Raw genomic sequence first — 13,954 nt, 5'->3', positions numbered from 1 at the left:
TTGTTTCCAGTTTTGGGCTGTTATGAATGAAGCTTCAATGGAAAAAACAAAACACACATATCCACACACACTGAAACACACCCACACACACACATACTCACACACACCCACATACCCACACACACTCAAACACACCCACACACACTCACACGCACCCAGACACTCACACACCCACACACACCCACACACACAAACATACCCACACACACTCACACATACCTACACACACTCAAACACACGCAAACACACCTACACACACTCACACCCCCACACACTCAAACACATCCACACACACCAACACACACTGAAACACACCTACACACACTCACACACATCCACACACTCAAAGACACCCAGAAACACCAACACACACTCATACACACCCACACACAAAGGATGGGAATTCAGTATATCGAAAAGATACCTGTACTCCCATGTTTATCACAGTACTATTCACAATAGCCAAGCTATGGAATCAACCTAAGTGTTCATCAATGGATAACTAGATAAAGAAATTGTGGTACACATACACAATGAAATATTATATAGCCACAAAAAAGAATGAAATCCTGCCATTTGCAACAACATGAATGGAACTGGAGAACATTATGTTAAGTGAAAAAAGCCCAGCACAGAAATACAAATCTTGCATGTTCTCACTCATATGTGGGAGCTAAATATTAAAAACAATTGATCTCATGAAGACAGAAAGTAGAGTGATGGCTACCAGAGACTGGGAAGAGTAGTGGGGAGGAGGGGATAAAGTGAGGATGGTTAATGGGTGCAAAAATATAGCTAGATAGTTAGAATGAACAATATTTGATAGCACAACAAAGTAACTATAATCAACAATAAGCTAAGGTATACTTTAAAATAGCTCAAATAGAGGAATTGGAATATTCCTAACACAAAGAAATGATAAATGTCTGAGATAATGGATACCCAATTACCATGATTTGATTAATTCACATTATATACATGTATCAAAACATCACATGTACCCTATAAAGATATACAACTTATGTACCCATAATTAAAAATCAAATTAAAAAAAATAAATTTGGTAAGACTTCTTTTATGTTTCAGTGTACAAATTTTATCGTGTGCTTGAAATTAATATGTATTCTCTAGTTGTTGTTTACAATGTTCTCCACATGGCCTTAGGTCAAATTTGATTGCATTATTTAAATTGTGCATATTATTATTGGTTTTTATCCACTTATTTCATCAACTACTAAGACAGGTATGATAAAATCTTTCCATACGACCGTGGTTCTGTCCATTTTTGACTTTTTTATTTGATGTTATTGGATGCATACAAATTTAGAATTTATACCTTCTTGGTAAATCAAACCTTCTAGCACTACAAAATGTACTCTTTATTTCTACTAATCTTTTTGCCATAAAAGCATCATCTTTTAATATTTACATCACCTCACCAAATTTCTTTGGTTATAATTTTCATAGTGTCTCTTTTCTTTCACCTTTTTACTCTAATCTTCCCATTTTCTTGTGTTTTGATATGTCTCTTGTAACCAACATATAGATGGGTCTTCTTTCATTCCAATTTAACACAGTCTGTGTCTTTTCATTGCAGTGTATGGTGTATGTATATTTGACAATACTGATATATCTAGGTAGATGTATTAGTTTGCTAGGGCTGCCACGACAAAGTACCACGACAGTAGTAAATATACCATGAAGCAGGTAAAACTATCATCCGCTACGTGCTATTTGTTCCATCTATTCTTGGTTTCTTTTCTGTCTTTTCGAACCTTGTTTTGGATTGACTTTTTTTTTATTATTCAACCTTTCCTCTATTAGCATTAAAGTTGTACATGTATTAACCATTCTTTTAGTGTTATCTGGAAGTAACCATGCCCCCTGACTTATTAAAGCATAATATTAATTGATGCCTTTACCCCCTTTTGGGACAACAGAAAGACCTTAGACCACTTTACCGCCAGTCACCCCCATTCCTACTTATGTTTTTATTGGCCTATATTTTAATTCTAAACATATTTTAAACCCCACCATTCATTATTATTATTGGTTATATAATCGACATTAATTTAAATTTATTCACATATTTACCTTGAAACAAAACTGCCTGCTTCATTTATCTTTTATGCTATCCTCATGCAACATATAAAAGCAGATATGTTCATCCTCTAGTGAGATGGGTGAAGGCACGCCTAAAATTCCAAACTCTTTCTAGAGTCATGGAGAGGAAAGTACAGAAGTCAGAGGAAACTGAATATCAAGAAGTAGGTCTGGAAAGAGGTAAACTATTATAATACTACATAAAGAGGAAACTTCTGCCATACCAGATGATATTGGCTCATTTCTATGATGTTTCTTTTGTTGTGCTGAAGAGCAGGCTAGGTGGAAAATAACACAGGGGGAAGAAAGGATGAGGGAAGCATGCAAGGAGCGAGGGAGAGTTTATAAATGGGAACAGGAGCCCCATGGTGGAGACGTCCCCAGAGAGTTGCCTGGGGGACCTAACAGCAACCAACTGAGTGGATCTCAGAAATTGGTAAAGGTTTGTCATTCCCAACCTTAGGTTCCTGGATTAAAGGAGACCAGAAAATCAGAGCAGAAGCCCAGAAACCACACTAGTGACAGCAGAGCGAGTGTCCTCCATATTTATGAACTCCCCAGCGGTGAGATTCGGCTCGGAGCACTATAAATATTGTCAATCCCTGCCATGGGCTCGTGAAAACCTGTCTGGAGCTATGCGACTTGTGAATATTCAGACTCAATTAATGTAAATGAGCTGCGTGCTCAGGATGAAAATATCCTTTCCTTTGCCAACTCTGTATCCCGTGTCTTACTTTAGGGGATGATTCCAGTTGTGATGTTGACAGGAGCAGCCTAACTAGACTTCCCACTACATCTGGGGACATTTTATAAATGGCCATGTTTCAGGTCTTATACAGTAAAACCAGAGTCTCAGTTTTGCTAAATCAACATGCCCAGGTCGGGCACGGTGGCTCACGCCTGTAATCCTAGCACTCTGGGAGGCCAAGGCGGGCAGATCGTTTGAGCTCAGGAAGTTTGAGACCAGCCTGAGGAAGAGCGAGACCCCGTCTCTACTAAAAATAGAAACAAATTAGCTGGACAACTAAAAATATAGAGAGAAAAAATTAGCCGGGCATGGTGGCGCATGCCTGTAGTCCTAGCTACTCGGGAGGCTGAGGCAGGAGGATTGCTTGAGCCCAGGAGTTTGAGGTTGCTGTGAGCTAGGCTGACGCCACAGCACTCTAGCCTGGGCAACAGAGTGAGACTCTGTCTCAAAAAAAAAAAAAAAAAAAAAATGCCCCAAATAAGGTATGTTAGGACCATAATTTCCATGGTGAAGAGAACAATGACAAATTTACACCTGAGGTTTTTTCTGCTTATTCTTAAGATCAGTTAAATAAAGGTCTTTGCTTATCTTGTGTTTTTTCCATTTTCATAAACGAAAACCAAACAAAGGATCTCCTTGAAGATAACTAAAATATGGAAATTATCAGAAAGTCAACCCTATTTGTATGATCATTATCATAAAGCAACATTCGTTCTGTGCTCGCCAAGGGCCAGGCATTCATTATGCTAAGCTCTTAGTCTGCAATATATTTTCTCATTCAAACGTTACAGGAATCCTACCACATAGATGCTACTGTTACCCCCATTTGAAAGATTGGCCAGGTTTAGTATCTTGCCCAAGTCAACTACATAGGAAGTGCCAGAGCCAGGAATCCAATGTGGCTTTCTCCCTCTGAAGCTCATGTCCTTCACTATTACCCTAAACTCCACACTGAAATGATCCTACCACCAGTACTACCTCAACAATTGAAATAACTACCAGTAGTTTATCTCATCTCACTACAAACCCACATGTGGTGTGCAATCAATAGAAGCCACGTTTTCCAAACCATGGTCCAGCAAAGTTCCCAGGTGTGCTCCGTTAATCTCCTAACTTCTCCTCCAGCTGGGGACCCCCCACCTCTCTCAGCTCCACACTTCTTCACCAGGGGCTGGATGAACCTGAAAAAAGAAGGACAAACGAGAGGAACAGCATTTAGGAGAGTGACAGTATCATTAAAACGTGTGCAGAGTGGAAAAATAGTGGAAGCTTCTATAGAGATCTACACAAATTACATGCCAATTCATCTGGAGCATGAAATTCTGTCGCAAGGTGATGTATTTCAAACATTTACCTATGTTGTCTCTTTTTGGCCCTGCTTCCATTTTTAATGGTAAAGTTATTTTATGCTTATTGGTTCAGGGGTAGGGTGAGGGGTGTGCATAAAGAAGGAAGCAAAGAAAAAAATAATATTTTTCCTGGCTCCAGTGTTTTAAAGCCTACAATGTTAGGGGCCTGAAAAGAACGCTCACTTTAGACAAAATATTTCTTGGAAAACACCTTGAATAAGAGGAAGACCATGCAGGAACCATACGAATAAGAACAAGGACGTCTCTGTGGCGACATGCTTGGGCCAATGAGGAAGGAACAAATTGGGTGCCAGCTGTCTTATCCCATGTCCATATAACCAGATCATATCAAAGAGTAGATAAACCCATGACACATCTAGTTCCCCAGAATTTAAATACAATCGTAAGGCAAGAAGAAACTTCAAATTAACTGAGATTAAATATTCCCACCATGGTGAAATAGAGGCTTGAAATATAAATTAGATTGAATTTCAAAAATACATTATAAGTTGTTTTTCTTGTACACTCAAATACTGAGCGAAGATTCACACCTATGACAATTTATGCAATTGGATGCAAATCAGGAGAGCATTCGTGGCAAACTGTCTCCAAAGGGAATCTTCGGAAAGGAAGAGGTTACAGACCACAAGTTTGGGAGATTTCTGGACAGCAAAAGGGACAGGCCATGCTTCACTGCCAAGTCAGCTCATATGAAAGGACAATTTGTCTCTTTATAGACATCCCAGAGAAGGGACATTAAACAATTTTGAAACACTTCTTCTTGGAAAAAGGGCCAAGATGTTACATAAAGTTAAAAACAGGTTTGCAGCCCAAGGGCCCAAGACTAATACTGAACCCTCTCCAAATGTATTAGGAATCTTGTTTCCCTGAAAAGGGAAAGCTACGCCTGCGTGCCCTGTGGACTTGATGCCATTGTTAGCTTTTCTCTTTGAGAGGAGCTAGTTTTAGCCAATGAACTAAGAAGAGGAGAAATTCATGGCTGTGTCTGTGCCGGATCCGATTGCCAGATGTCTTGCTTCATTGACTTGAGTCTGTATCCAACTTCATGCAGACCCTGAACTCAGCTGATGCCTTGGAGACAGGGCAGGGGAAGAAAGGGCAAGAGAGGTGCATCCTGCAATAATAATAAGTTCTTGACCTTTCTATTCAGATCACGGTCCAAGGATCAGCAGGAACAGCATTGCCTGGGAAATTGTTTAAATGCTGGATCTCGGCCCCAACCCAGATCACCAGGTTATTCAGAAAGTTCACTAAAGTGTGAGAAGCCCTGGGCTTGGGAGCCAGCCTCAAGCTTCTGGAAAAAGTGAGACCCCCAACTGCTCCAGCAGGAAGGATTTCTCATGCTAGGAGCCCTTGCAATCATGGGACTGACATGGAGAAGAATACAGGCCCTGGAGTTCAAATCCTGACTTCTTTGCATTTCAGCTCTGGAGCCTTAAGATCTAAAATGGGGACAATAATGATAATAATGGAATTTAGTTTCCAGGATTGTTGTGAAGATTAGACGAAACAAAATATGTACAATACTTAGAATAGTTCCTGGCACAATGAGCATTCAACAAATATTAGCTATTAGTATTCTTAAGAAGAAATGTTTTATGTTTTGAATTCCTAATAAAGGGGCTAAAACCATCTTGGGGATTCCTTCCATTTTCTTCCTTTTCAGATACAGAAGACACAATGAATGATTTTAACTGCTTCTGCCCAGTCTATGCTAATGGTGAGCCATGGAGCCAATTCTAGGAAGGAATGGCATAAGTCACTGTTTCCCAAACCTTATTCATTCCAGAACCCCTTCATTCTTTTTTTTTTTTTTTAACCAGATCCATATACAACCCTTATGTATTATTTTTATTTAAACCAACTTACAATGAATTTGGTTTTTTAAAAACTGCATCCTAAGCAATAAATAATACCTAGAAAATCAGTAGTTTAATGAGCTAGTTGTTTCCAGTCCACATTAAAGTGAAACCATAACTATGAGAATAAAAATGTTCATTGGCATAAAAATGTTACTTAGAACTCCAGGAAGTCTCTTCTTTCCTATATTAACATGTTATTAGCTCTCAGCTGCAGTTCCAAATGTTTTGACATCAAATCTCTCCACTCAAGTGATTTGAGCAAAACCTTTTGCTTCCAGCACATCCTGCTCAGCTGAGGACCAGAGCCACCAAGCAACTTGCCCAAGATAACACAGCCGGGGCTGGGCAGAAAGATTAGACCACGGCTTTCCCGTAACACAGTGTAAGCATCCTTCTTCGCCCAGCTGCAGAGACAACGCCTGTGTCCCTCTCCCTACCCTTCCTGCTTGGCCACTTTCGTCTGGATCCTGTGGTTGTTTACAGTCTTCTTCCTTTCCCATCTAATGTGATTATTGGATTCATACGACAGAGCTAGAAGTAATTTCTAAATGTCACGGCTTTCATTTTGCAGTTTTTCCACATCAGGGGGGGCCCACTTTCTTTCCAGGTCATCAAGCATTTTCTCACATAACGAATGCAACAGCTTGGTTTTCCTGCCATCCTACTTGTCACAAAGCATATTTCAAAGGATGGGCTTCATGGTCTAGATCCCGAGCTCCTTATACATGCAAAGCTGCTACAAAAGGAACGCGTGAGCTGGCTCCCATGAGTGACAGCCTCCAGCCCAGTGATTTGTTTTCCATATTCTCTTCTCTGTGAATGATCTAGTGATATTCCAGCGATTCTTGACAATGTTAATTAATGTATGAGGAAGGAGAACAAATTAACACTGTCTACCTGGTCCGCGTTGTGGCAGGCATGATAATGTTCTAGGATGCTGCACTATCTACATTCCGTTCAGTTTAGTAAATATTTTTTGAGGACTCCACGCAAGCCACAAATGCTAGATGCTGCACAGGTTACAAGAGTTAGATGTGGCATCTCAGAGCCCTCACAAAGTATGAGAGCTATGTCTATTCCGTCCACGGACTTAGTCAATGAACAAGTTTTCAACTGAGTTTATCTAAATTATGCATTTCCAATGGGGGAAATACTGGACTTGGAGTATCTAAAATATTACCCAACAAGATCTTATTTCTTTTCTTCTTCTTCTTTTTTTTTTTTTTTTTTTTTGAGATAGTGTCTCACTTTTTTACCCAGGCTGGAGTGTAGTGGCAGGATCACAGCTCACTGCAATCTCAACCTCCCAGGCTCAAGCGAGCCTCCTGCCTCATCCTTCTGAGTAGCTGGGACTACAAGTGCTCGCCACCATGCTCAGCTAATTGTTTTTTAAATATTTTTTGTAGAGGCAGAGTTTTGCTATGTTGCCCAGGCTGGTCTGAAACGATCCTCCCGACACAGCTTCCCAAAGTGTTGGGATGACTGGCATGAGCCACTGCGCCCGGCCAAAACCTTATTCCCTAGCATTTAATTTCTCACATCAGAGAGAAATTTAATTTAAATTAATTTGAGTAATTAATTTAATTTAATAATTTAAGTTTAATTTTTTTCTTGTGGGGAGGATAACAGAAAAAAATGTTGAGAAACACTGATCCAAATGAAGCTATAATTCAAATGTGCTTCTCCTTTGACTAAGCAATTCCACTTCTGTTACCTGTCCTGGAGAAAGAATCCCCAAAAGAAGCAAAAGAGTAACAAAGTCGCTGACGTCATTATCATTTTTAATAGTGAAAAAAACTAAATGTTCATCAACTGGAAATAGTTCAATAAACTATGCCGCATCTGTATTATGAAACGCTATACATTGGTTAAAAGGAGTGAGGTATGTGGAGAGAGAAACCAACAGGGAATGAGAGGTCTCCAAGTCCATATTATGGGCTGGGAAAATGCAATCTGCAGAATATATATGCATGATCACCTTTATATTAAAACAAACACTCAACGGATCTATGTGTTTCTATATGTACCTGTTATATATGTAAATGCAAAGGAAAATCAGTGGAAAGTTACACACCAAAGTGACAAACTCAGGTTACCCTTGGGGATAAGAACAAATGTGACAGTAGAGAAATGGGTGAAGAGGCAGATGAGCTTTTTTATTTTACCTCTTTATATGTGCTTTGCTTTGCATTTTGTATAGGAATAAGTTGTGAATAACTCATATAAATAAGAATAAACAAATATTTATAAAAATTAACCCTACCTCGTCCACCTAAGATGAGGAACTTTAATCCTAGTTGGATTAAAGTTTTATCTTTTTAATCAAATTACAGAAAAAGGACATAAATGTACGCCAGGTCTTTGAAAAATTTCCTAAGGTTTGAAGTAATTGAAGAAATTAAAAGTAAAGAGACATTGATTTTACTGTAAAAATGAAGCACTGGCAGGAGACACTTCTAGAGGGTGGTTGGCAACATGTATCAAAATGTAAAGGAGTATACCTTCCAACAAGCAACCACAGTTCCAGGAATGACATAAGGATGTTTATTACTACATACCTTACAATAGACAAAAATTAGGAAGCACTTACAAGTCCATTCATAGAGGATTGGTTAAGCAAAATATGGCACAGATATACAAAGGAACACCCTGCATTCATTCCCAGTTATGGTCTACATTTATTGGAATGGAAAGAGATCCACAAGATATTGTTGTCTAAAAAGTGAGGGATTTTTTTTCCTCAAGAAAGAAAAGAGCACAAAGAGAATGACCTTATCTACATAAACTTGAATGAGTCTCTGTGTGTGTGCATGGAGAGGTTTCTAGAAAGGTACGCACCAAGATATTAATAGAAGTTATCACGGGCGGGTGGGCCCGCGGGGCATGTTTACTTTTCTCCTTCACACTGTTCTGTATGGCTTGAATTTAGATGAGTCTGTATGATTTTTACAAAGAAAAAAATGCCATTTTAAGTAAAAATAACAAACAATAAAATGTAAGTATGCCGAGGCATAACAGATATAAGAGGCAAAGTGAGAGAATGGGGATAATATTTGCATCCAACACAATAAACAAAAGACTCACAGCACTAATCCTGTCTCTACCACTACTGGGCTATGTGATTTTACCTTCCCCAGGCCTCTCTTTTCTAATCTGTAAAATGGTGATAATGATCCCAAAGGCTTTTTGTAAGGATTAGCTGAGATAACTATAGTAACAACAGTAATTGTTAAGCCTTCAGGTTAAACAAAGCAGATTGAACATGAATTTATCTCCACTCTCCCCTAAAACCACACTCAACTGACAGCAGAGGAATGAAAAAGAAGACACGCAAGTTTAAACAGAGGAGGGGAGACAGCAGTAAACGAACAACGCCAACAGTACTCGGGAGTTGGACGGTGGGTTAGTAAGGCAGTTAACTCAGCAGGCAGAAAGATACTGAAACCAAAGCCCACGGAAGATTCAACAAGAAGCAAGCTGGGTTTGGCCCCAGAATCCTAGAAAGACTTACAGATTGTAGCAACTGGTGCCTCTAAAGACGGTGCCGAGGGTGGAAGGAGGAGCAGAAAGGTTTATATGAAGTAATTAGACCCTCACGTCCCTCTCCACCCCCTCACATTACCTACCGAGACCTGGAACCTTCCTCCCCGAAGAGGCTGCAGCAGACAGGCTGTGATCAAGGCTACAAGGCCCAGCTGAGGCCAGACGGAAGCCTGTACTGGAAACAGAGGGATTAAGTGGAAGCCTAGACACAAAAGCCGAATATCCATCCACCTTTTTAGGAGACTGAAAGCCCATTTGCATCACCAGGGCCACAGTCTGGACAAGGTCTGGGTCCAGCTGTGTTGTCTATCAGTGCAAAGCCATGTAAAGATTTCTGGCACCTCTGCTTTTGCTGGGGGCAAGAGGAGGCAAAAAAATATTTGTACTCAAGGCCTAAACCCATTCTTGGTAGTTCTGGTCCTACAGCCACTTGGCTTCAAGAACACTAGCAGCCAGACGTAACCCACCACCTGTCCCCGGTGGCGGGATACTGGAAGATTCCTCTCTAGCCAAACTGATTGGCCTAAGAGAAAAATCCTACAGACATTGATATTTGAAAGGCTGCCAGTGAGATGCCAGGTCTCTCTTCACTGCCAGATCACTCTACAGTGAAGTCTCAAATTGACAAGATCCCCCCTTGCCCACCAGAATAGAGTTTGCATTTTAGTGCCTCACTAGCAAGTACAAATGGACAGCCAAGGACATCTAGACATTTGGCATTTGCTTTTACACTGTTTTGCATTGGTATGCCACATAGTTAGCTCCCAGCCCTCTTTTAAGCTTTTAATGTTAAAAGAGGGAGAGAAAGAAAAAACAACAAACCAAGAGGGAAAAAATTCCATGAAAAACAACAATGCAGAAGGTAGGATTAAAAAAAAAAACTATAATAAATATCCTTGGAGAAATAGTTATATTATTATAGAATGATGGTCTATAAAATGGAATAATATCAGAATAAGAAAGAGCCCTTGGAAATTAAAAATATACTAGAAGACATTTTAGCAAATCAAAACCACAATGAGATATCACTTAACTCCAATGAGAATGGCCTTTATCAAAAAAACCCAAAACAACACATGTTGGCATGGGTGTGGAGAGACAGGAACACTAATACACTGCTGGTGGGACTGCAAACTAGTGTAACCCCTGTGGAAAGCATTATGGAGGTATCTTAAACAGATTCAAGTAGACCTGCCATTTGACCCAGCAATCCCATTACTGGGCATATACCCAAAGGAAAAAAGGTCATTCTTTAACAAAGACACATGTACCCGAATGTTTATAGCAGCACAATTCACAATAGCAAAGATGTGGAAACAACCCAAATGCCCATCAATACATGATTGGATTAGTAAGCTGTGGTATATGTATATATATTGGAATATTACTCAGCTATAAGGAATGATGAAGATACGACATCTCTGTGGTTCTCCTGGAGAGAGTTGGAACCCATTATATTAAGTGAAGTATCCCAAGAATGGAAAAACAAGCATCACATGTACTCACCAGAAAATTGGTTTCCCTGATCATCAGCTAAATACAAATCTGGGAACGACACCAATTGCATATCAGACTGAGGTGGGGGGTGGGGGAGGGGATGGGGGTATGAAAAAAAAAAAAAACAATTGTAAAATGTATTTTATATGATGTTTTGAACATTTAGCACACTATTTAGTGATAATGCTAAAAAAAAATATACTAGAAGACATTTTAAATTTGACAGAATGTGTGAAAGGAGATAGAGTTAAAAAATTCTCCAAAAAGTAAAATCCAAAGATAAAATATGGAAAATAGAAGAAAAAAGACAGGAAAACTAGGGGATCAATCCAAGAAAGCTTATATCAAAAAAAAAGAGAAAAAAGTTGGAAAAAAAAAGATGCATCATGGAAAGATGGGAAGAAATTAGCAAAGAAATAATATAAGGAGTGAAAGTTATGATTTTTTTAGACTGAAAGTATTCACTAAGTGTCCAGCATAATAAATATGAATAGAAAAGGAAAGGAAAAAAAAAACACCCACAAGGCATATAACTATGAAATTTTTTTTTAAAGTTTATAATAAAGAGAAAAGGACAGATCAAATTGAATGAAAAAAGGCTTCAGAATGGTATTGGAATTGAACAATGAGCAGAACCTACAAAATTCTGGGGAAAATAATGCCTAAAATAAAATTTGGTATTTAGCCAAAATATCCTTTAGTAAAAACATTCATTCTCAGACATGCAAGGACACAAAAATTCACTTCTCAGGACCTCTTTTGGGAAGTTCCCAGAGAATGTGTATACCAGGAAAGAGAGGGCTTGTGATTGGAGAAACAGAGAAACCTGCTGAAAGAGGCATTATGGGATTTTTCAGGAATGGTGGTAAAGAGACATCTTAAAACACGCAGGCCTGGAAAGCAACCCGTCCGGATCAGAACCAGAGCACAAGGGCTCAAAGAGCGATGGCACCAAGAGAAGATGATGAAACTGAGGGGATACCTGAACTGGGAGACTATGAATTCACTTGGGAAACTGAGGATGAATTAGTAATTGGTGCCACGAAAACCTAAGCAAATAATGGAGGAAGCAATTAACAATCAATCCCAAGGGTACAAAAAGTTATGTGAGAAATGCAATCGCAGCTCGGTGGTTAATCACACTTACATAATCATAATACTGTAAATGCAGTGTTAATTGTATATCGTTAATGTTAATTGTATATAAACAGTATTATGGTTATGTTGGTTAATTGTATTAACCAACAATAGGAGACGGAAAAGTGAAAGTGTGTGCACATGGCCCAAGGTGCAACCCAGCCAGAGGGGGCGCTAAAGCCCCCAGGGCAACACTCAGTCAATGGGGAACTGGAACCAATGGATCGATATCCCCCCTCCCCCTACAGGGGCTATTCTGAGGTTTGTTCCACAAAAGGGCTCCCAGCAAAACGGAGCTCAAATCATCCACGGTGACGATCCACTTGGTAAATGCATCCTTTGCTGGTGGTTCTCTCTCCATCCTCTCGTTCTCCCTTCTCTGTCACTTACACTTCCTGGGAGGACCTCGTGATAAAACTGCAAACTATCCCCATCTCAATGTCTGCTTTGGGTAAGGCTGCCAGATTTAGCAAATTGCAATAAAAAACACCCAGATACATTTGAATTTCCAATAATCAACAAATTAGTTTTTAGTATAAGCACGTCCCGTGCAATATTTGGCACATACTTTTATTAAAAAATGATTCGGGGTCATTTAACTGAAATTCAAATTTAACTGAGCATCCTGTATTTTATCTCGCAACTCTACCTTTGGGGGGAACAAAACCCAAGACAGAGGTAGAGCCTCTTCTTTTGTAGTAAGAAGTCAGTAGATAATATATAAAACCAAAAACTAAGAAAGAGCTTCTTAAGCATATTATTTTAAGATATGGAAGCAAATAGCAAAAGAAATCACCAAGAGAGTTGACAACAGTTGACTCCGGGGAACAGGATATAGCGTGAGAATGGGTGGGGCAGGGGATTACTATCTTTCATATAATTCCTCGTGGTACTATTGGACTTTTTAAAAGCTATATGCATGTATAATTTTAATTAAAAATCCTTTATGAAAGAAAAATTGAACCATTTATTTATATTCCCATCCACACTCTCTCTCCTCACACTGACTGACATAGGACACATCAAGTTTCTTTTTCATTTTAGCTAATCTGGGGGAGTGCAAAATGTTATAATGTATTTCTTCCAGATACTAATAATTTTAAACAATTGTATCCCGACATTTCTTGAATATTGGCAATTCTCTTTCTCCTTTTCCACATTACGTATAATATCTTCAGCCAAATTTCCTATCATGTGTTGTTTTTTAGAATTTCTGAGTTCATTACCATGAGATTTTAATGTGATATACATGGGTAACGTGACCGTTAACTCCAAACCAAGTTTATCTTACTGAGAGATGGTGATTTGTGAGTTTGCACCTGTGGAAACACTCCGTAATTGTCAAGGTTGCAAACAAAACAATAGAACAGAACCACTGGGGGCCAACCCTTATTTATGCATATGGACCTCACAGCATGACTTTGGGTATTTACCAAACCCCTGCCTTTATCTAATTTTTCTTAAGCTTTTTTTGCTTTTGCCTAAATCACTTCACCTTTAAAAAAAAAAAAGAGTCTTGTTGTATGGTATCATATATGTTATGTTATTAAACTGCATATTCCAAAATTTAGCAGCTTCAAACAATAAGCATTCGTTACCTCACAGTTCCTACGGGTCAGAAACTCATGAGTGAGTCAGCTGAGTGACTCAGACTTGCATAAAGTTGCAGCCAAGATGTTGGTGGGAGGCCGCTA

This window comes from Eulemur rufifrons, chromosome 9, assembly GCF_041146395.1.
Source record: "Eulemur rufifrons isolate Redbay chromosome 9, OSU_ERuf_1, whole genome shotgun sequence".
Classification (NCBI taxonomy): domain Eukaryota; kingdom Metazoa; phylum Chordata; class Mammalia; order Primates; family Lemuridae; genus Eulemur; species Eulemur rufifrons.
The sequence above is the reverse complement of the archived record's forward strand: the minus strand, read 5'-3'. Positions refer to the sequence as shown.